This window comes from Oncorhynchus masou, chromosome 31 (assembly GCF_036934945.1).
Source record: "Oncorhynchus masou masou isolate Uvic2021 chromosome 31, UVic_Omas_1.1, whole genome shotgun sequence".
NCBI lineage: Eukaryota > Metazoa > Chordata > Actinopteri > Salmoniformes > Salmonidae > Oncorhynchus > Oncorhynchus masou.
The window spans coordinates 48,741,474-48,766,265 of NC_088242.1; the positions used below are offsets into that span (position 1 = coordinate 48,741,474).

General features: G+C 43.9%; 1 pseudogene; it reads left to right on the forward strand.

The window, feature by feature from the left end:
• Positions 1–23,618, forward strand: part of LOC135524045 (activating molecule in BECN1-regulated autophagy protein 1B-like) — a 36,348-nt pseudogene extending 12,730 nt beyond the window's left edge.
• The last annotated feature ends 1,174 nt before the right edge of the window (positions 23,619–24,792 follow it).

The window sequence follows — 24,792 nt, forward strand, 5'->3', positions numbered from 1 at the left end:
AATACCATTAAACATTCAACATGACTGTACCCTAATATGTTCTGTAGAATGATGATGAGTCCGAGGTCCCCATGGACAGTGTGGAGATGCCCCACTTCCGCCAGCGCTCCTTCCTGCCCTCCCAGCCTGTACGCCGCACGCCAATCCTCCACAACTTCCTGCACATCCTGTCATCGCGCTCGTCGGGGGCGCAGGCTGGGGGGGATACTTCCCGCCCTGGCGGGGAGGGCAGCGGTGAGCCTCCCAGCATGCCTTTGGGCCAGTACCCAGCCTCGCAGGACCGTGGACTGCCCTACCCAGGTTGCACCCAGCACCTGGGCATGGTGTGCCTCTGCAGCCGCTGCATGGCCAACCGCAGCCCCTCTCTGGGGGAGGTTTCCTCCACCTCCAGGCCTGTTGTCCACCCCGAGCTTCCCCAGGTGGCCTCTCAGCCAGCCCCCCACGCCTCCACCTTTTCGGCCCGTACGGAGCCCCGGCAGCCTTCAGAGCCCACTGGAGCCCAGCAGCGGCCCTCGGCCTTCACTACAGTCTACTACAGTGCCGGCAGCTCCCTGCACCGCGCCGTGCCTACCACCCACGTGGCCAGCCAGCCCCTGAGCCAGCAGCTGTTGCCCCCGCCCGCCAACCACCAACACCAACCCCCATCCCGCCCTCTGCCCGGACCTGACTGGACACGCAGCCTGCTAAACATGAGAAGCTCAGAGAGCGGGGCCGGAAGTGGAGGGAGCAGTGGAGGGGGTATGGGTGGTGTTGGGGGTGGGATGCTGCCCCCCCGGACCAGCTCATCCTCTGTCAGCCTGCTGTCAGTGCTGCGGCAGCAAGACGGCTCCTCCCAGTCCCCCGTCTACACCTCCGCCACCGAGGGACGAGGCTTCCCCCCGCAGCCGGGCGCCGAACTTGGCCCCAGCCCTGTGGCCAATCAGAGAGGAGGAAGTGGTGGTGGAGGAGGAGGGGTGGGCTCCAGCAGTGGGCACCACCCTTTCTGGGATGGCACGCGCAGCAACCCGGCCTCGTTCCGCAATGTGCTCCAGTGCAATCTTAGCCGCTACTTCATGGAGTTCGACCGCATGCAGGACCTGGAGTTGCCGCTGGGGGCCGCCAGCATGGATGTCGGGGGAGGGGAGGGCGGCCAGGAGCAGATGCAGGAGCTGCTCAACAACAACATAGACCCAGAGAGACCCGGGCCCTCCATGTCCTCCCACTACCAGCCCCAGCCACCCCCAAATGCCCCTACCGAGAACAACCCCCTCCCTTCTCTAGCGCCGCCCACTCCTCCCGGGGCCACCTGAACCGCTGCCGGGCCTGCCACAACCTGCTCACCTTCAACCACGACTCCCAACGCTGGGAGCGCACCAGCCCAGCGTCCTCCACCTCCGCTGTCTCCACGCAGGAGGGCTCCAGCTCTCCCTGGCGGCAGCCCCCCAGCCCTGCCTATGAGGAGCCCCATGCATCATCACGGAGCCGGGATCCACACCCCCATCCCCAAGAGAGGGAGAGGAGGGTAGCCCAACCCCCTGAGCCCAGCGAGCTACAGCCCTCCCCAGGCCCTCACGTTGCGGCCATGCCCTTCCCCACCATTGCGTCGTCCTCTGCCCAGCCCGGGGAGCAGACAGTGGGCCTGGTGTTCAACCAGGAGACAGGCCAGTGGGAGCGTGTCTATCGCCAGGCCGCCTCCAGCCGCTCCACCGACGCACCGCCAGAGGCCTTAAGCCAAGAAATGCCTGTGGATAACCCGGATGAGGACTCTCTGAGAAGGTAGAGTGAGAAAGGCCTTGGTAGTCTCTGCGGTGTTGTTTTTCGCTCAGACCAGGGTCCTGTTTAGTAGGGCACACCGCAGCAAAATATTTTGAAAATGAAAATGAGCATTTCTTATTGAATGAGCTCATATTGTAAAACTCTGTTTCGGACTGTTTTCAGTTTGGTATCTACTGAACACCACTTGTCTCATTTTATCTAGTGATCCACTCTGGCATGATAACATTACAGCAAGTGACTACTGGTCTGCTTTATGCAGTATTTCCGTGATAGACTTATATTGTCCAAATAGTTGTATTTGTATAAAACAAATACACTCCCTTTGCAGAGGAGATTAATTGCTGATCCATTGCTTGGTGGGTTTGTTCACAGAAGGCTGTTGGAGTCCTCCCTCCTCTCTCTCTCCCGCTACGACATGGGAGGATCCCGAGACCACCCTATCTACCCAGACCCCGCCAGGTACCAATCTTAACCCCAATTAAAATTGTATCATCTTTGATAGGACAAAACCCATTGAGTAAGGTTGAAAAGATCCTTAAGTTTCCAGGTGTGTTAACAACCTGAAAATTTGGGTGAAGTTTCTGGAATTTTGCTAGCCTACTATGAACCCTACAGCTGTAATCTCCCATTGAACCGTTCTATCTGCGGTTATTTTTTCATCAGGTTGTCCCCGGCTGCGTACTATGCCCAGAGGATGATTCAGTACCTGTCAAGGCGGGATAGTATTCGCCAGCGCTCGCTGCGCTACCAGCAGAACCGGCTGAGGACACTCTCCTCCTCGTCGGACAGCCCTGCCGGCAACCCCTCGGCCGCCATTGAGAACAGCGACGTGGACTTTGAGGAGCTAGAGTGAGTTGGCGGCAACCCATCCTGGGTCCAGTTTCCTGATAGTGATTGAACTTAGTCTTACATGTGTTTTAACGATGCATCTTTCCTACAATGGCCCAAGATGTAAATTGTGTTTCCCAAAACACCAAGTAGAGAGAACGTTTGCTAAGTGCGTCATTGAGGCATGTGTCGATACTGATAGGGTCGAAAGAAAGGAAGTGCTGCTCTCGGATCAGCTTTCTCCATTTAAATCTTACATCTTAACATTATAATTATTCCACAGTACTGATGATCAGCTCCAAGAAAAATATTATCACCTATGGCCGCGAATATTGAGGTGGCTTATTCTAAGGCTTGCCCGATAATAATTCACAAATATTATTAAGTATTATATATATACAAGTATTATAATATAACTAAATTGATTGAACATGAGATGTATTTTAATATGATTGAAATAGGTCTATGGCCTACTGTTTATTTTATTTCTGTTATCTCGGTTTTCATTTTGAAGCATCTTTTTATACATTGGTTGTTGGTAGAAATTGCAACTTTGTATTTGTAGTCAACTTTGTTCTGAAGTTATCGGCGGTCTCAGAGAGAAGGATGAACCGTGTGTTTCTATGTTCAGCAGAGATCTTCTGTGTAGAAAGTAACGTGGAAGGGCAAAACAGTATCTAACGATGCACTTAGCTGTTCTACAAGTGGTCTGAGGCAGGCGTTAGATTACGAGCGTTTTCAGGTGCAAGGTTAATAATGATGGTTTTGATGTTATATTCTTCAGTAATCAATGTATATATAACTAATATATATAATTAATTTATAGGTCCAAATATGGATGTAGAAAATAAGGATTCCACCTTTTTTAAAGGGATATTACATTCTTCAATCAAAGTATGCCAGTTGTTTTCAGACCTCAAAGTTGTCTTCTGTTGAAATAAGTGGAGGAGGAGATAAAATGGGTTAAGTAGATGTCCCAGGCCATCTTGTTGGAAAAGATAAGAACCATATACTGTCGAGATTTATGTTGCTTATCTATTCTATTCATTTTGGTTGAGGCATATAGCTGGATCTACACAACCGATGGTGTGGGAGGTGGACTAGTCTTGAAATCAGAGTTCAATGATCCTACTTTGAACCCTTAGCTTCACCACAAGTCTCCCAATAGCCTCTGTTTTCCCAATAACTGGGTGTGTTTAACAGTGATAACGGCGACAGGACGAGGCACAGAACACCGCGCAACGCCAGGATGTCTGCTCCTTCGCTGGGGCGCTTCGTTCCCCGGCGGTTCCTGTTGCCTGAGTATCTGCCCTACGCTGGGATCTTCCACGAGAGGGGACAGCCTGGCCTTGCCACTCACTCCTCTGTCAACAGGGTGTTAGCAGGTAATAACCAACTAAAGTGCACTCTGCTTATAGAGCATGTGGTTTGAAGTGATCCAATTGTCCTGTACTCATGTCATCATTATCGTCTTCAAGACGAGTGCACTGTAAAACCCTTAAACCAATAATGTGTCAAGCTGAGCTGTATTTCACTGTCCTGATTACCCATCCTTTATAGTTGGTGGAACCATTCTGAAAGGTGTAGAAGAGGATATCCAAGCTAGCGCAGTACAGTTTAAGTGTGCAACAAGTGCAACAACTGACTTGTTGACTGCTCTCATACATCTCAATGTCATCCATTTGATTGTGTTCATTTCTGCTGTCTGCAATAATGGTAGCCAGACCTTTTCCTACTTCACTTCCAATGCTCTTTTCCACTGACCAAAATGTTTTTCTCCTGTCTCTCAGGTGCCTCCATCGGGGACGGACAGTCGGCGGTGGCTAGTAACATAGCCAACACCACCTACCGGCTGCAGTGGTGGGACTTCACCAAATTCGACCTGCCTGAGATCAGCAACGGTATGTGAAATGTTCAGAACGTTGCAGGTAGAAATAGAATGAATCAAGATGCCATGATTCCATACTCCATCTGACAGGCAGTCGTATCTGTTCTACACAATGCACTTCTCTAAACATTCTGTAATGTTACATTCTCCTAAACAAGCCCCAGCTTGTTTTCTTGCCCTGATTGCATTTACATTGGTAGAATTATACTGTAGTATTGACGTGTGTGTGTGGGGGGGGGGGGGGGGAGTTATCCTATTCTTGTGGGGATTTCTGGGCATTTTAGGTCCCCACAAGAATAGTAAAACCAGGACAATTCGCCGTCGTGGGGACATTTCCCACGTCTCCATGAGGACAAAAGCTATTTTCAGCTTAGGAGTTAGGTTTACAGTTAAGGTTAAAATTAGGGTCGGCATTAGGGTGAGGGGTTAGGGTTTGGGTTAGGGAAAATATGATTTTGAATGGAAATACATTTTAGGTCCCCACAAAGATAGAATAACAAAGTGTGTATGCATGTGTGTGTGCAAAATTAAACTGTAGTATTGACATCCTGTGTGTGCCTGCGTGCTTGAGTGTATTCCACACCCCTCCAGCCTCTGTGAATGTGCTGGTACCAAACTGTAAGATATACAACGACGCCAGTTGTGACATCTCAGCGGACGGGCTGCTCCTGGCCGTGTTCATACCTAGCAGCCAGCGGGGCTTCCCTGACGAGGGCATCCTGGCCGTGTACTCCCTGGCCCCTCACAACCTGGGGGAGATGCTCTACACCAAGAGATTTGGTAAGTCATATCACGTGGTCCTCTGTAGCTTAATTGGTAGAGCATGGTACTTGCAACGCCAGGATAGTGGGTTTGATTCCCGGTTGGTTCCCAGTGGGATCAATTTATCTGTACTTAAATAATGTATGCATGCATGGATAAAAGTCACTTTGGATAAAACAGTTTGCTAAATGGGATATTATTGCTATATATTATTTAGAAAGTATTGCCGTCATGGACATGACCTCCAGGATAGAATTATAGCAGTCTTTCCCAAACCTTTTCTTCAAGTACCCCCGGCCAATCCACTTATTCCAGGTATTCCAGTGATGGCAGACCTGATTCCATTGTTCAACTAATCACCTCATTAGTTGAATCAGGTAGGCTAGTTCTGGAATACGTCAAATGCGTGGAACGTCTGGGGGTACTTGAGGAGAGGTTTGCGACACTGAACTAGAGAATCTATACCGAACAAAAATATAAATGCAACGTGCAACAATATCAATGATTTTACTGAGTTACAGTTCATATAAGGAAATCAGTCAATGTAAATAAATTCATTAGGCCCTAATCTATGGACTTCACATGACTGGGAAGGGGCACAGCCATGGGTCACCCACCCACTTGGGAGCCAGGCCCAGTCAATCAGAATTTGGTTTTCCCTACACAACGTCTTTATTAAAGAAAGAAATAACCCTCAGTTTCATCAGCTGTCTGGGTGGCTGGTCTCAGATGATCCCGCAGGTGAAGAAGCCGGATGTGTAGGTCCTGGGCTGGCGTGGTTACATGTGGTCTATGGCTGTGAGGCCGGTTGGACGTACTATCAAATTCTCTAAAACAACATCGGAAGCGGCTTATGGTAGAGAAATTAACATTAAATTCTCTGGCAACAGGTCTGGTGGCCATTCCTGCAGTCAGCATGCCAATTGCACGCTCCCTCCAAACATGAGACTGTTGTGTTGTGGGACAAAACTGCACATTTTAGTGGCCTTTAATTGCCCCCAGCACAAGGTACACCTGTGTAATGATCATGCTGTTGAATCAGCTACTTTATATGCCACACCTGTAAGGTGGACCGATTATCTTGGCAAAGGAGAAATGCTCACTGGCAGGGATGTAAACAAATTTGTGCACAAAATGTTGGAGAACTCAACTCATGAAACATGGAACGTTTATATTTTTGTTAAGTATAAAACATTGAATCTAATAAATTAGTGCACAAAAGAGGATATTATTTTTAGTGAACCTAAACTATACTACAATATTAACCTAGAAGAATCTTACCAACCTTGTCAGTTTGTCTTTTTTCTCCCTCAGGTCCCAATGCCATCTCGGTGAGCCTGTCTCCCATGGGCTGCTACGTGATGGTGGGCCTAGCATCTCGCAGGATCCTGCTACATCCCTCCACTGACCACATGGTGGCGCAAGTGTTCCGGCTGCAGCAGCCCCACGGCGGCGAGACCTCCATCAGGGTGAGAAAGATATTTTTGTTTCTGTTGTATTCCATAGTGAACATGACCCTGGTTACATGTTGCTGTTAACCTATGTCAGTAGTGTGTGGGTGTGGAGGTCAACAATGAGGGAGAACATAGTAGGATAAGTAGGGGGGTTTAAGAGGGTCATACCATGGATCATCTGGCTATTTGATTTTGCATTTTAGGATCCATATAGGTGTCCAAGAAAAATAAAAAATGTGATGAAATATTGAGTTTGGTCTTTACTACTATAGAAACGTATTGAATAACACATTCATGAATGACAAAAAACACACACAGTGTGTGAAGTGTCATATTTTGAAGTGTCATATATCAAGGAAATATAAGAAGGCTCATGAAATATATACAGTACCAGTCAAATGTTTGGACTCACCTACTCATTCAAGGGTTTTTCTTAATTTTTTACTATTTTCTACATTGTATAATAATAGTGAAGACATCAAAACTATGAAATAACACATAAGGAATCATTCAGCCAACGAGTGCTCAACATCTGTGGGAACTCCTTCAAGGCTATTGGAAAAGCATTCCAGGTGAGGCTGGTTGAGAGAATGCGTGGTTGAGAGAATGCGAGTGTGAGCGTACAAAATCAACATGCGATGGCGCACTCAGTGGCGCGGTGGCGCACTCAGGCACACGTGCGCGTCTGGTTTGGGTCAGCATGTAATGATGTCATCGAGGCAAAGGGTGGCTACTTTGAAGAATCATATATTTGGGATACTACATGATTCCATGTGTTATTTCATAGTTTTGATGTCTTCACTATTATTCTACAATGTAGAAAATAGTACAAATGAAGAAAAACCCTTGAATGAGTACATGTGTCCAAACTTTTGACTGGTACTGTAGATCCTGACCGATATATCGGTTGACTTATATTATTGGCCGATGTTGATCTTTTATATTCTATATTTGTATTTGCCGATCATTTTTCCGATATTCAATAAATAGGATGAAAAAAGGGAATCTCATGCTTATCTAAACACTTGCAGCCATTCTCATGATGTTTCACAAGGTAGTATATACATTTGAAACATATTTCTTGGATAATTGCTGTTTTGGATGCCAATTTAGGCTTCAATCAATTCTACTCATTTGTGACCGACCGGCTCAAATCGGTTTTATCTAGCAACATTTTTACATGGATAAAAGTAAAGACTCAGAGCTACAAAGTGGTATATCTTACACTGCATTTGAGGAACATTGGGAAAGAAATTCTTCTTTGAAAGTTGCTAAACTTGTAAACTAATTTTTGAGAAAAGTGCCTTTGAATATTTTGGTACCTACTGGAGAGCACTCCTTTGTCAACACCCATGCAGCATTGTTCACACCCTTAAGCCAGCCCCATTCGTCTCTTTAAGGATTCACATGTGAGGTAATGTGCTAAACAGTGAGTAGTATAGTAAAGATTAAAAGTAGTAGACTACAATAAGGGAAAATTCCAGGTAAACAGAAAGTGTTCAGATAAAAAAATATTTTATAAATATTAGATGACGCTTACCCAGACACACTTGTGTAAATTGATTTGTCATGTGAAAGAAATGCTATAATCCCCAGCCACATCTGGTGGAAAAAGTACTAAATTGTAAAGATACCTTAATAGAAAATGACTGAAGTACAAATAAAAGTCACCCAGTAAAATACAACTTGAGTAAAAGTCAAAGTTTTTGGTTTTAAAAATACTTATGTATCAAAAGTAAATAGAATTGCTAAAATGTAGTTAAGTATCAAAAGTAAAAGTATAAATCATTTCAAATTCCTTATATTAGCAAACCAGACGGCACAATTGAATTTTTTATTGACGGATAGCCAGGGGCACACTCCAACACAATTTACGAACGAAGCATTTGTGTTTAGTGATGCAGATCAGATGCAGTAGGGATGACCAGGGATGTTTTCTTGATAAGTGTGTGAATTGGACAATTTTCCTGTCAAAATGTAACGAGTACTTTTGGGTGTCAGGGAAAATGTATGGACTAAAAAGTACATTATTTTATTTTGAAATGTAGTGAAGTCAAAGTTGCCAAATATATAAATAGTAAAGTACAGATACCTCCAAAAAAGACTTAAGTAGTACTTGAAAGTATTTTTACTTAAGTACTTGACCCAACTGGCCACATCTCGCTAAGTGGATGGGTCTTTACAGATGGTGTAAATGGTACAGCCAAATGGTTACTTGAATAGTAGCGATATCAGTAATAGATAGTGTCGCGATACGAAACCTTCAGCCCCGCCCCTTGGCCGGCAGCGGGGTGCTAGAGGTGGTTTGCGTCCCGTTCCCTGGATTGGACAGGGCACTATAGATACTTCAGGTTATCTCGGTATAACCAGGACCGCTCGCGTAGCCCTGCCTCTCCTTCTATGTCGATACTTTGTCCGCGTAGAGAGGTCTTTTGCCTTGTCACTCTCAACGGTCTAGCTCTAGCTGGGATGTGTGAACCCCACGTTTATCCTCTAGACTCTTTGTTTCACCACTAATTGATCCCTGAGTTGTTATTAAGCACTAGTCCTACCAGTCTCTATATGATTTCCCTGTGGTTGAGTATTTCCCCTCTGTGATGTATCTAGTTTAAAGTGTGAAGACCTTTAGTCAACTTAGTCTCACTACTCTGCCCATTGGCTATGTATCGCTTGGAAAATAAAACTTAGATAGATCGTTAAGACAATTAAATGAATCACTACTGGACACACCTTCCTCCGTGTCTTTTAATGGTAACTCATTCTGTCATAGAGCATTGATCCCCGGTAGAGGGGAGTGTCAGAGTTGTTATCTCCCGTGCCGTTAACTGTCTTTGAGAGAACCTTTTACTCGAGACAAAATAAGACTACCGTTTATTTTTGAAAACACTCTTTTTTGTCTTTTACAATCAAACACACTTCAAAATACACAATTTGTTGCTCGGTCACACACAGCGTTAATCAAAAACCTGCAAATGCCTTAATGCTCTATAAAATGCCTGGTACAATGATAACACTTATCTCTATATTAAATGCTTATAATAGTTCTTTAATTACCTTTGAGAGATGACGGGGAGACCCACGAGATCAGGAGCAGAGTTTCAGTCGGTCAGAGTTATTTTTGAATTTAGTTAGGTTGCGACTCCCCTCTACTGGCTGAGAGGTTGAATTTGAGTCGGTGGTTTACTAAATTTAGAGATTCAAGTTAGACTGGAGAGATCAGAGATTCTCCGCTGAGCTACCGCAGTGTCTGTGGCGAGAAATACCTAGCCGGGATGAGGAGCTCAATCAATTAAGATATTTTACATCCTGATTCTGCCAGGCCAAAGGCACTCTGACGACAAAACTACTGTCCAATAGCTAAACGGCAAGAGCCCAAGTTCCAGCAAGTTAGAATCTGTAAGAGATTGGAGTCAGGTGGCAATTACCCAAAGTCAAATGGTTGTCTAAATGAATTCAGAATTCAAGAAGTCAGCGCCAAAGTAATGACAAATGTCTCTTTATATACCTTTTGATTCTCTGCACCCGATCCGCTGCTCCTCCCATTCCCTCAGAGCAGAGAGGGTGGTGACATATCTTACAACAGGAAATACTTTTCGTACAGTGCATATATGGGCCTCTGTTTATGACAGAGCCTATTACTCTAGAAATAATGAGGAAATACTTTTCTTACAGTGCATATATGGGCCTCTGTTTATGACAGTGCCCTTACTCTATCAGCAATGAGTCTAACAGCTGTTCCCATTCAGAGGTGTCACTTGAGGCAGAGGGTGATTCTTCCTGACACCAGTCTGGCTCAATAGTTGGTTGGCTTGAGTCGTCTTCTGGTGGCTATGCCCAATCCGGTATTTCAGTAGGCGAGGTCATCTCTGTCTCTACCCTTGGTGGGTAAGACAGGGGAAGAGGACCAGGAGGTAAATCCATTTGGCGTTTTACTACAATAGTGTCAATATAAATCAAATCATATACAGTATGTACAAGAACAATATCAATAATGATATCAGTGAAAGATGAGGTAGTTACAGTTGGGCAAAAAAGTCAAATAATAGTCAGCCACCAATTGTGCAAGTTCTCCCACTTTAAAAAATGAGAGAGGCCTGTAATTTAAATATATTTGGATTGGTTTAACACTTTTTTGCTTACTACATGATACCATATGTGTTCATTCATAGTTGTGATGTCGCCACTATTCTACAATGTAGAAACTAGTAAAAAATAAAAACCCTTGAATGAGTAGGTGTGTCAACTTATGACTGGTACTGAAGATGATAAGGGCCTGATTGGCAAAATCACACTGTAGCCCCACATAGTCAACACACCTACATACAACTCAATCGCTTTGGAAAGTCAGAACCAAAATATGTCTGTTTAGAGAGCTGCACTGCACAAGCACAACTGACAAACCATGAAATACGGGGGGAAAAAACAGAACTTACCCCCTGATAATCAGGGTTGACAGAGATGCGCTCCACCCTGCCTCCAGACAGACTGCCAAACTCGGGGTCTTGGAACTGCAGAGAGAGCACAACATTAGAACTGATCAATGCCAATAGTGTGAGATTATCAGTGGGAAGCCATATGGCTCCAGGCCTGTATTCTCAATACCTGCTCTGACACGGTCCAGGGGATGAGGTCACCGGAAGCCTTCTTTCCTCTGGACAGACTGTTGAGGATGGACTAACGAGAGATCTCTACTTCCAGACACACCTGAGAGGAACATTACGCACACACACAAACTTTAGTCGATCATATCAGATGATGATGATTTCTACTACGGCTTGTGAGTTTGCTGACTGTAGAATCCGATGCTGCATGCACACTGTCTGCCACAGACAGAGTACACAAAGGCCTGTCTCACTGAGGCCGGTGCAGGCACTGTCATAAGCCGGTTGCTTTGCCAGGCTACGTTCTGTCCTTTTTTCCCTCAACCATCTGCACTCCTTGATGGCGGAAGCCGTGCCAGGTTTATTTATTTTATTTTACCTTTATTTAACCAGGTAGGCAAATTCTAATTTACAATTGCGACCTGGCCAAGATAAAGCAAAGAAGTTCGACACATACAACAACACAGTTACACATGGAGTAAAACAAACATACAGTCAATAATACAGTAGAAAAATAAGTTTATATACAATGTGAGCAAATGAGGTGAGATAAGGGAGGTAACGGCAAAATAAGGCTATGCTGGCGAAGTAAATACAATATAGCAAGTAAAACACTGGAATGGTAGATTTGCAGTGGAAGAATGTGCAAAGTAGAAATATAAATAATGGGGTGCAAAGGAGCAAAATATATAAATACAGTAGGTGAAGAGGTTTGGGCTAAATTATAGATGGGCTATGTACAGGTGCAGTAATCTGTGAGCTTAAAGCTAGTAAGGGAGATAAGTGTTTCCAGTTTCAGAGATTTTTGTAGTTCGTTCCCGTCACTGGAAGCAGAGAACTGGAAGGAGAGGCGGCCAAAGGGAGAATTGGTTTTGGGGTGACCAGAGAGATATACCTGCTGGAGAGTGTGCTACAGGTGGGTGCTGCTATGGTGACCAGCGAGCTGAGATAAAGGGGGACTTTACCTAGCAGGGTCTTGTAGATGACGTGGAGCCAGTGGGTTTGGCGACGAGTATGAAGCGAGGGCCAGGCCAACGAGTGTGTACAGGTCGCAGTGATGGGTAGTATATGGGGCTTTGGTGACAAAACGGATGGCACTGTGATAGACTTTATCCAATTTATTGAGTGGGGTATTGGAGGCTATTTTGTAAATGACATTGCCAAAGTCGAGGATCGGTAGGATGGTCAGTTTTATGAGGCTATGTTTGGCAGCATGAGTGAAGGATGCTTTGTTGCTGAATAGGAAGCCAATTCTAGATTTAACTTTGGATTGGAGATGTTTGATGTGAGTCTGGAAGGAGAGTTTACAGTCTAACCAGACACCTATGTATTTGTAGTTGTCCACATATTCTAAGTCAGAACCGTCCAGAGTAGTAATGCTGGACAGGCGGGGAGGTGCAGGCAGCGATCGGTTGAATAGCATGCATTTAGTTTTACTTGCATTTAAGAATAGTTGGAGGCCACGGAAGGAGAGTTGTATGGCATTGAAGCTCGTCTGGAGGGTTGTTAACACAGTGTCCAAAGAAGGGCCAGAAGTATACAGAATGGTGTCATCTGCGTAGAGGTGGATCAGAGACTCACCAGCAGCAAGAGCGACATCATTGATGTATACAGAGAAGACAGTTGGCCCAAGAATTGAACCCTGTGGCACCCCCATAGACTGCCAGAGGCCCGGACAACAGGCCCTCCGATTTGACAATATGAACTCTATCAGAGAAGTAGTTGGTGAACCAGACGAGAATTGTAGAATTGAATATATAGAAAATATACAATTTTGAGAATTGCAAAAATATCAAATCGGCACCTAAGTATTGTGATCATATCGTGAGGTTGATTCCTGGCAATTCCCGGCCCTACTATTCACTGTAGAAGCACCTTAAAACTACTGATACATTCTTCAATGGCTTTTAAATTACTGTCTTTCTGGCCATTACAGACATTATAAATTCATTCAATTATTCGAAACCAGCATGAAAAGGTTAGATCAGATGGAACATAGACATTTTATTTGCTTTAAAACAATATATAAATATTTCTCCAATGACCCCTTGCTTTCCAGTAAGACAAAATCTGTTCTTGACTTGTACGCTTGTTTATGTTTGTTTGTGTGTGGTCTTTATTTGTTCCTTAGATGGTGTTTAATGTGGTGTACCCCATGGCTCCGGACCAGCGGCGACACGTCAGCATCAATTCAGCCAGATGGCTTCCAGACCCGGGGATGGGCCTGGCCTACGGGACCAACAAAGGAGACCTGGTCATCTGCAGGCCCGTGTGAGTAGTGCTCCTGTCTGTCCATTGTAACGCTTATACCTGATAGACTGGACCCTATCGGGACGGTGTATGAGTGAATTGTTTGCTTTGTTGCCATCAAAATACACTTTGAGTGCAAAGGTGTATTCCCGGTATCTTGAGTTCAGGGCAGTCCTTACCACCACCTTCAACGCTGGCAGTCATTTGGATTAATTTGGTCTCTGATGTTATTATTCTAATAGCCAGTAGAAAAAGGAACCCTCCAGATTGGAGAGGGTCAATTATTGGTCTGTAAAGAGGTCATTGTGTGTGATGATTACATTAAAAGCAACCTGAGGATTGATTATAAAAAAAGTTTGACATATTTCTGTGGCCATTACGGATACTATTTGGAATTTGTCTGCGTTGTCGTGACCCCTCTTTCCTGTGGATTTATGAACATAACGCGCCAAACAAACTGAGGTATTTTGGATATAAAAAGAATCTTTATGGAACAAAAGGAACATTTATTGTGTAACTGGGAGTCTCGTGAGTGAAAACATCCAAAGATCATCAAAGGTAAACGATTAATTTGATTGCTTTTCTGATTTTCGTGACCAAGCTACTTGATGCTAGGTGTACATAATGTTTTGTCGAGCGATCGATAAACTTACACAAACGCTTGGATTGCTTTACTTTACAAAAGGCTAAGCTGTGTTTTGCTATATTGCACTTGTGATTTCATGAATATAAATATTTTTAGTAATATTATTTGATTGTGGCGCTATGGAATTCAGTGGTTGTTGATGACAATTATCCCGTTAACGGGATGGCAGCCATAAGAAGTTTAAAATATATAATCGATAATATATCAACCGCAACTGTCTTTTTCAGACGGAGAGGGAAAGGCAATGGCTGCCCAAACTCTGTTACGCATACAAAACGCTACTGGCATCCGGCCTTACAATGAAGCGATGTATTCTCTCGCTCATTTTTCAAAATAAAAGTCTTAAACTATGTCTAAAGACTGTTGACACCTTGAGGAAGCGGTAGGAAAAGGAATCTGGTTGATATCCCTTTAAATGGAGCAAAGGCAGGTTATGGAACATGGAGTTTTCAAAATAGAAGCCAATTCCTGGTTTGATTTTCCTCAGGGTTTCGCCTGCAATATCAGTTCTGTTTTGGAAACGTTAGTGTTTTCTATCCAATACTAATAATAATATGCATATATTAGCAACTGAGACTGAGGAGCAAGCCATTTAGTTTGGGCAACTTATTCATCCAAGCTACTCAATACTGCCCTCCAGCCATAAGAAGTTAAGGAATTTCTCCTCATTAGAGAGATCTGATTATGACGACATCGTCGGTGCCAATGAATAATGATGTCGTGCTGTCTGTCTGTTCTCCAGGTTGTACCGGAGTGACGGAGAGAGCCCGGCCGAAGCGAGCACCGAGCCCATATTCACAGTCAACAACAGCGGTGGTGGAACCAGCAGGACCCGCGGTACAGATCGACCAGGGTGAGGAGTCTAGGACCAAAGAGATGTTGTCACCTCTTTCTCTTACATGTCCTCTCTGGTCTGCTCACTGTGTTCACTGAACTATGTCAAATTACAGAAACTTTCCCAAAATTCCTAGGTTTTCCAGAAATCCTTCAACTTAAAAAAAGGGGGGGATTTTGGGGAAGTTTCTGAAATTTGCAACTCTATACTGTGTAATGAGTATCCATCCATCACGTCATATCAATCTTCTCTGTTGTATTTGCCCACTCCAAGGGCCCCCAGTCGCTCCAGCTGGAGACTTGACAGAGACATGGGTCTGATGAACGCCATTGGCCTCCAGCCCCGACACCCCGCCCCCTCGGTGACCTCACAGGGCACTCAGACGCCCATCGTGCAGCTGCAGAACGCCGAGACGCAGACAGAGATGGACCTCTCTGGGCCCAGCACCTCCCACGCTGCTGCTTATGGTAGGAGGAGACTTTCATTGTTTCCCTGTGTAAAAACAAAACACTGAGATCCAATCAGACCCATGCTCAATGACACATTGCCTTTCAATTAATATTCAGCAGTACAAGTATTATTTAATATTTTACACAGCTGTTAACCTTCAACACATTTCTGTCCCATATAATTTACTGTGCAGTTTAGTGTTACAATTTAGTTTTGTTGAAGAAATGTTAGTGTATCAATGATTTCTCTCTCACTACTAATCTCAGTAGAAGCCCGTCAAGAGGTCCCGTCCACAAGCCGTGAGACCCAGGGAGGTCTGGAGCAGCCACAAACCAGCCGGACCGAGGCCAGTGCCATGGGGGACTCTTCAACAGAAGCCGGCACCTCCACAGCCAACACCGGTAATCCCCCCAGTCCCACCTACTACTCTCCCTTTCAGAATGCCTAACAACCTCTCTTATTGTATGTTCTTACATGGTTTTAAAGCAGTCTTTCCCCTAGTTATATCTTCAGATAGGGTGGCATCAAAAGTCAATTGAAGGGTAGGAGAAATGCTTTTACAGCAGGGAAAAGTCATCACCCCCCTTGAAATTATGTTACATTTACAAAGTGGGATTAAAATGTATTTGTCATTTTTTGTCAACAGTCTACACAAACTGTTCTGTAATGTCAAAGTGGAAGAAAAGTGTTTTTATTTTATTTTTTAAGATTTACAGTGTATTCTGAAAGTATTCAGACCCTTTGACTTTTTCCACACAGATTTTTTAAAGACATTTTTGCATATGTATGAATAAAAACAAGGACATTCACAGACCGAAGCCACTCCTACATTGTCTTGGCTGTGTGCTTAGGGTCGTTATCCTGTTGGAAGGTGAACCTTTGCCCCAGTCTGAGGGCCTGAGCGCTCTGGAGCGGGTTTTAATCTAGGATCTCTCTGTACTTTGCACCGTTCATCTTCCCCTCGATCCTGACTAGTCTCCCAGTCCCTGCCACTGAAAAAATCCCCACAGCATGATGCTGCCACCACCTTGCTTCACCGTAGGGATAGTGCCAGGTTCACTCCAGACGTGACGTTTGGTTTCATTAGACCAGAGAATATTGTTTCTTATGGTCTGTCCTTTAGGTGCTTTTTGGCAAACTCTAAGTGGGCTGTCATGTACCTTTTACTGATTAGTGGCTTCTGTCTGGCCACTTTACCATAAAGGCCTGATTTTTGGAATGCTGCAGAGATGGTTGTCCTTCTGGAAGGTTCTCCCATCTCCACAGAGGAACTCTGGAGCTCTGTCAGAGTAACCATCGGGTTCTTGGTCAAATGGGCATCCTAGGGAAAAACGGAGAACACCTTTATGTTCGTGAGAGTCTCAACTTTCCATAGAGGGGGTCATATTAGTGTGTAGCCCAAACTGTTCGGACGCTACAGAAGAAGTTGGCAGAAGAGGCTCTACCAACTTCAGACGAGTCTTGTGAGGCTGTAGGGTGTCCTAGAGCAAAATGAAGAACAGAGTCTCCTCTTTCAATAGAGTTGTTTGTCGGGCAATCCGTTCGGATCCTACAGGCGTTTTCGTGAGTAGACCGAATTTAGGGATATCTCATGGTCTGACAAACAACTCTAGCTCTGCCACCTTTCATAGCAGATGCGGAGGGCGATATTGGCAGATGCGGTGGATTGAGATGCAACCCATGCAAAAATACATCTCTCTCTTAAACAGACTGACTTTGATGGGGATTTTTTTATGTTAATTAGATTTACATGGGGGCGCGACCATTGTAGTCCAAGGGTTCAAGCAGATTTAAGTTAAAACTGTAACTTGGCCACTCAGAAACATTCACTGTCTTCTTGGTAAGCAGCTCCAGTGTATATTTGGTTGTTGTCCTGCTGAAAGGTGAATTCCTCTCCCAGTGTCTGGTGTAAAGCAGGCTGAAGGTTTTTTCTGTGGGATTTTGCCTGTGCTTAGCTCCGTCAGTTTCTTTTTATCCTGAAAAACCTATCAGGCGTACCCATACCATGATGCAGCCACCACCATAGTTGAAAATAAGGATGCAGTTACTCAGTGATGTGTTGTGTTGGATTTTCCACAAACATAAGGCTTTGCATTTAGGTCAAAAAGTGTATTCCTTTGCTATGTTTTTTTGCAGTATTACTTTAGAATCAGTGATAAATTTGAAGTAATATGTGATAATTTTGGTATAAAACATAAGTTAGATTATGTCATATGTGATAACGCTGCAAGTAAGAAAAAGCCCTATACAGTTTTTTTCCCTAAAGCAAGCAATGATCATGACGATTTGGATAACCCCAGCCTATGGGAAGAATGTGGTGAAGAGTACAATGCCGATGTTGAAGCTATCCAAACCAACTGCAGGAAACAGATCTTACATTGCTTTGCCCATTCATTACAACTGGTGATTAGAGATGGACTAAAGGAAACAAAATGATACACAGTATGCTGGCTAAGGTAACTAAACTTTGCAGCTTACTACATACTACCTGTGGTCTGAAAGAAGCATTTGAAGCTGAGTTCGGAGTCAATAGTAGTGTCCCTGCTGCTGTGTCTACCAGATGGAATTCTATCCTCCGGCTTGTTAAAGTAGTCACCAATCTGAATCAACAAAGCCTCAATACTCTACTTGAGGCCCAAGGAGCTCTGCTCATCACCAAGGGAATGGAGCCAGCTATTGGACCCTTTTGTCCAGGCCACTGACTTTACTCAGGGGGAGAATGTGGTGACTCTCAGTGCGGCCCTTCCTTGTGTATCGTCAATCAACTATCATCTGCAGAGTATCCTGAGCACAAGTCATCACCTAGTCAGTCTAGTAAAAGCATTGCAGCAGTCACTCAAACGCCGATCCCAGGGGGTGTTGTGAATGTCAGAATGGAGCACTTGGATGAACAGGCAACAAAACTTCCATTTGGTGACAATATATACATAATGACTGCACAGCTGGACCCATCTTTCTGCCTGTTCTGGCTTGATCATGATGTCCTCATACCACATGAAGATAACACTGAATTGAAGGAAAGTCTGATTGGTAGGTACAGTCTCACCATGTCACTTGCATTCAAATAATATATATATTTTTTTGTGTATAATATATACTGTTATTTTATTGATCATATACATAATTTAATTCCTTTTTTTCTGACCTTGTTTTGGCTGTGGCACGGAAAGTCACCGTTACGGAGAGAAGTAGTGAAGAAAAAGAAGAACAACCACCTGCCAAAACCTCCAGACTGTTCTCTGGCTACCACAACAAGATCAGCAAGAAGAAAGGAAACATACAATCGTCTGTCAGAGCAGAGATTATTCGCTACATTCAAGTATATTCTGTAGAAAATGAAGTTGATTGCTTGCATTTTTGGAGAATCCATGCAAAGTCTTTCCAAGGCTCAAGCAGGTAGCAATGACAGCGTTGGCTGTGCCTGCCACCAGTGCCCCAGTGGAGAGAGTGTTTAGTCATGGAGGCCTCATCATGTGCCCTCATCGTGCCAGGCTCAGTGCAAGAACGCTGACAACTTGATCTTTCTGAAATGTAACCTGTCTGCAACAGAAATGTTCTCTGTCTTAGGGCACAGGATGTCATTTGCTACTTATTACAGGAAATGGTATATCTGTTAAGTGTCCAGGTCAGTAAGTATATTTTAGGGATAAAGGTAATTATGTTTAATATATAGGACACTTTAGTAGTGTAGTTGTTGAGCAGTTGTCAGTCATTTTGGTTTACATTAATATTTGTTATTTATCTTCCCTCACTGACAGATTTTCTGTTTGTGTGACACAGTGAAGTGAAATATAGACAATGTCTGCCACAAAATACCATGCACTTTAAAATGTTATGTTAGATTTTTTTCATATCCAGTACAATTACTTTTATTAATGTAAACTGTCTACATTTTAAAAGGAAATGTATTTTGATTTAAATAGTGCCTGATGTGATTTCTTTCATACAAGTATGGACTAATGACCAAGGGAGACCGAACCTACAGCAGGTAGAAAGCCATTGCCAAAAGGGACTTGAGACTTGACTTATACTTGGCCCTAAAAGACTTGACTTGGACTCTACCTCAAAGACTTGTGAACATCTCTGGACCTTACAGATGTATGTAAGGAAGGGGTAGTCATTATAACAGTGAGTCTACAACTTATTATATGATTTTTTAAGCCACGTTTTACTCCTGAACTAATTTAGGCAACAAATATATTTTAGTACATTTCTATTAATTTCTTAAAATGTGTCAAATTTTCTTTTGAGTATTTTGTCTAGATCAGGATAAAAAAAAAGGGTAAATATAGTTCATTCCCACTTTGGAAAAATACTGTATATGGTGAAATGTTCTGGAAGGGGTGGTTCAATTGTCGGTTTTGCAGAGGAGGGAATCAGTGAAAGGTATATTCTCCGTTATATGGGTAGAAGGCTGGACTGGGTCTCGTTTCGCTAAAAGGACCAGTCATTAACTTCCTCCCCGGGGCCAATTAAGTTGTCATTACATTGTGTGGCAAAGTCACCAATAAAAAAAATGAATCAGCAGCTTGAAAGAGTTCATTATCATCGCTCATATGATAATGAACTCCTCCCTTCTCTATCCAGGCGAGGCCCCAGAGTATGCCCCGGGAGAGGACGCCCTGGCGCGCATCCGCCGGCTCATCGCAGAGGGCGGCATGACGGCGGTGGTCCAGCGGGAGCAGAGCACCACCATGGCCTCCATGGGCGGCTTCGGCAACAACATTATCGTCAGCCATCGCATCCACCGCGGCTCCCAGACCCGGACCGGTGCCGCAGCCTGCCAGCCCAGCAACAGTGACCCCAACCTGCCTGTCCCCGGCCACTCTACAGCCTCCATTTCCACCTCCTCCGCCTGCCCCCTCACTATCACCCAGCCACAGCCTTCCCAGACCTTGCTTCTCAGCCTGGAGAACTTGTCCGCTCCCACAGAACCAGGCCCGGTGTGGGGGCTGCCCTTTGTCTCCCAACCACAACCCCCCAGCCATGCTACAGGTGCGGGGGCCGGGCTCTCAGTGGCCATGGACATCGACAACATGTCTGAAGTAGCCAGCCGAATGGACAATTCTGAGCCAGGCCCCTCTTCCTCCCTGATCTTCTCCTCTTCCTCCTCCTCTCGCAGGTCCTACCCTCCCAGCAGTGGCACAAACGGCAACGATAACAACAGCAGCAGCAGAGATAGTTACCCAGGTGACCCTTACAGCAGGTAGAGTGTGATTTGACCATTATTGCTCAGGAGTGGGAGAGAATCCCCCAGAGCTGACAGTGGGTAACTGATGCTAGTGACGATGCTTTGGGCCATGAGAAGGTGTATCAGGAACCCTAATGGAACTCAGTGTGGCCCTGTCTAACAGGTGCGCTTCTCCTCAAAGCCTTATCTCACAATAAATGGGTTCTCAGACACTGCGTGGTCTCCAGCCCCGAACAGAAGGGACATGAGCCCCCCCCCACCCCCCCCACCCAATCAGCTTCAGTGGCATTGTGACCCCCTCTGCATTGGTGTGCACTTACATTTGCACTTAAAATGGACCTTATCTGTATGATCATTCCATGTCAGAAAGGGCTTTTACTTGAATTGTGAGTTTTTTTCAGTCCTTCTCTTCGCATAGGCGTGACCGATAGACAAGGTTACTCCATTCAAAGTGCCATGTAAGGGTAATTGTAAAGAACAACTAAAAACAGAGTGTAGTGTTCTGGTGCCATGTGATTGAATTTGACATGAATTAGTGTGTTTGCTATATTTTGAATCCGCTTTTTTTTGGGACCATGTTATAGGACGTGTATTTGTAATGTGATGATAATGCATAGCAGGAAAATAGTCCTATCATTGTATGAATCGTGATATGATGTGTGTGGCATGACTAAAGCCATGCCTTTCAAGAGAGAATCTGCAGCTGCCTGCTTTCATTATAGATTATGTCAGAGGGGTCCCCCCAAAAGGATCATGGTCATATTATGAGTCCCCAAGTGTACAGAGCATCTGATTTGATGGTACAAGTCTAAGCCCCTTATTGCTTTATGTTCAAACAGGATACAGTGGACAAAATGGTGGATGTGATGTTTCAATGTCTAGTCAATCATTTCTGACTGTATTGATACTGTAGTATTGTTCTACTGCATGTTTTCAATCATGCTGCATCGTTTCTGAAGAAAAAAGGGAACGCCATCGGTACAAAAGTATTGTGAAATATGGACAAATCGGCATTGAGGAAGCGAAAGAGTGTTGGGGGGAACTAACTCGCACACCTGTTTGGGGAGCTAGCCAGCTCTCTAGACAGGCTTGTGTCACGCTAAGAGGCAGCACCATCATTCCTCTTCTGTTGCACTACAGTGACTGGGTTTAGTGCCAAGAAGCGTGCAGTGAGGCCTTGGTCAGGATTTCTTTACCATCTGGTCCCTGGTCACCCATCCCACAAACATCCACCATCCCCCCCTAAATATGTGATGTAGACCAAGACCAGACCCAGAGCCTCCTTTCTCCTGCACTCACCACTGGTGCTCCAGGGACACCGTGAGAGCCGAGAAGTTACCACTAGGATTCAGTGAAACAAACCTGACTGTTGACTTGTTACGCCCAGTGACCCTTCCCACAAAGACTGTGGAGGAGCAGGCAGGGGGCTAGCTGGATTGGCTCAGCTGTATCTGTCTGTCAACAGGGGGAGGGTCTTCACTGAGCTTCTTTTCAGTTAAATCCCCAGCACAAACACACCCAGTGCTTAGGAAGCACTGAGGTGGAGCTGTTCCGTGTGTGTATGCTTGTCTCTGTGTATGTGTGTGCAGTTGTAAGTGTGTGTGGGGGTGGTGTATGTTTATTGGCTCTGCAAAATGTAGACATTCTGCAGCGGAAAAACAGGAGAGCAAGTTTGCCTTTTGCCTATAACCGTGTGTGGGTGGGCCAGAAGGCTTGTATATGTAGCATCTCTTAGTCAAAGTTACTTTGCCCTAATGGTGTGGTTTGTCACTTGGGGTACGTCGGGGTGAGAGAGCTTTTGATTTTAATCTCAATCAGCCCCGTGCTGAACCAGGAAATGGATAAAAAAAATAAACTTGAATTATCGATTACCATTTAGATCGAGTTTTGTACTGTAATGTCTTCAGGGGTGTGCCTGGCCTATTGTGACAGGCAGAGTGTCCTTAGCATATCATTTCACTAAAGCCCCCCTGACCACGTCTGGTGCTTACAGACAAGAAAAATAAATGCCCTGCACAGTATAACTTTTATTTTTAAAACCCATAATGCTTAGCTATTTACATTTGAATCGCTTTGTAGGGTTATTATATTGTTAGACCTCTGAGTAGCGAGTGCCCCGATTGGTTGTTTTTTGAGCTGTGCAGCGAGTCCTGAGTGCGACTCCAAGCAAACTGTTTACTGCATGTATGAAAACTGCTACAACTGTCTTACTGATTAGAAGAAAGTAAAATTGCCTGGCAGGTGAAAAAGAAACAAACTATCTGAATGGTCCTCCTGGCTTTACTTGATTAATGAAGATTTTAAAAAACGTTTTGTCGGCTGTTCATGTGTCTGCTTTGTGTGAAAGAGCGCTGTCTCCCATATGTCCCTCACCCTGAATGATACACATACTGTAGGTCCACAACTACACTTTTAACAATGCAAATCAATGGTATACAAAGTCTCACCTTATATTACAAAACTTCTATATCAAACTATCAAGTTTGTTCACTTTTTTGGCTTTGACTTTTCTGTGATGTAATTAAAAAGAGATTTGTTGACATAAAGATGAAAAATGTAACAATTATGTTCTGTGAAGAGATGGCAATCTTATTGGTTCTTAATGGAAAGCTAATTGTATACAGTTGCTATGACCTGCGGTATTGAACATCTTAAAGGCCCAAAGCAGCTGTTTTTATACCCGTTTCTGGGTAACAATTTTGTACCTTACTGTAATAGATTTCCATTAAAAATAGCAAAAAAAATATTTCTCAAACAAGAATTTTGCAAGGACAGTCTGGGAATGGTGGGAGGGGAAAACTGAAAACCTGATGTTATTGGCAGAGAGATTTGAAACTTTTTTGTAATTGGTATATTAAAGCTGCAATATATAACATTTTGGGCGACCCAACTAAATTCACATAGAAATGTGAGTTATAGATCTGTCTTTCTCATTTAAAGCAAGTCTATGAAGTGGTATATCTGTTCTATGTGTTCTATTTTTATGCTTCCTGGGTTTCGGTACTTACGGTTTTGTACACCAGCTTCAAACAGATGAAAATACAATATTTCTGGTTATTGAAAATATATTTTACAGTGGTTTATATGGTACAATGATTCTCTACACTATGCATTGCTTGTTTTTTCACATATGGCAAGCTATTAGAATTTTTGCAACCAGAAAATGGCACAGCAATTTCTATCTTGCACCATTAACCAATTTACTGCATGGCGATGTCAACATTGAAAGTCGAAACTCCCGCCCATGCAAACCTGCTCATTAGATGGTCTTGTGTAGATTGTGTTTTCAACCAGCAACTATCAAGAAATAACACTGATTTAAAAAATGTGTACCGTATATACTTTTCCAGTGTTAGTTTCACTGTATGATACAAAACACAGGGAAAAAAAATAATTTTGACGGCACTGGGCCTTAAAGTAACCAAATGTCATCTATACGGTTATTGTATGTGTTTACCAGCAGTGAACAAATCCTATTCTTAAGGTGAAATATAATTGGTTTTCTACACATATGCAAATAACAGTGGTTTGAGTTCTGTGGAATGGAAGAAATTAAAGTGTATTTTACATAGTGGTAGTATAAACTAATTGGATACATGACACTGCATTTAGACACTAATGCTTTGTCAAACAAATCATATTCCAGACTCCCAATATACATAGGTGTTTTTGAATGTTTAGTATAAGTTGGGAATACTGCTGATTCATCTTAACAAGTGGAGTTGTCCCTCTGTACTTACTTGTGTTTGGCATGTAATTCATTTAATTAATAGAGATCCAATAATGGATCCCTGTGGAACACCACGTTTGATCTCAAGAGGGGGGAGTTTATTTCTTTTAAATGACAGGTTGCGTTCTTCCTTTTCCTTTTAAGAATGCAGATAATGGTCCCCATGTACATATTTGTTTTTATATTATGAATGTCATGTTTTACACTCCATATTCTTTGTTAAGGCACTTGTGGGGACACCTGGGGTATGCAGTATGTGTGAAACATACAGATACAAACACAGTTTTGCCCACTGATACAATATATTTTGCTTGACCGTGATCTCAGCATTGTCCCAATCATGTTTAATGTCATCCTTGGTTTTTATGAATTTATATCTTTCACTACTTTGCCCCTTTTAGG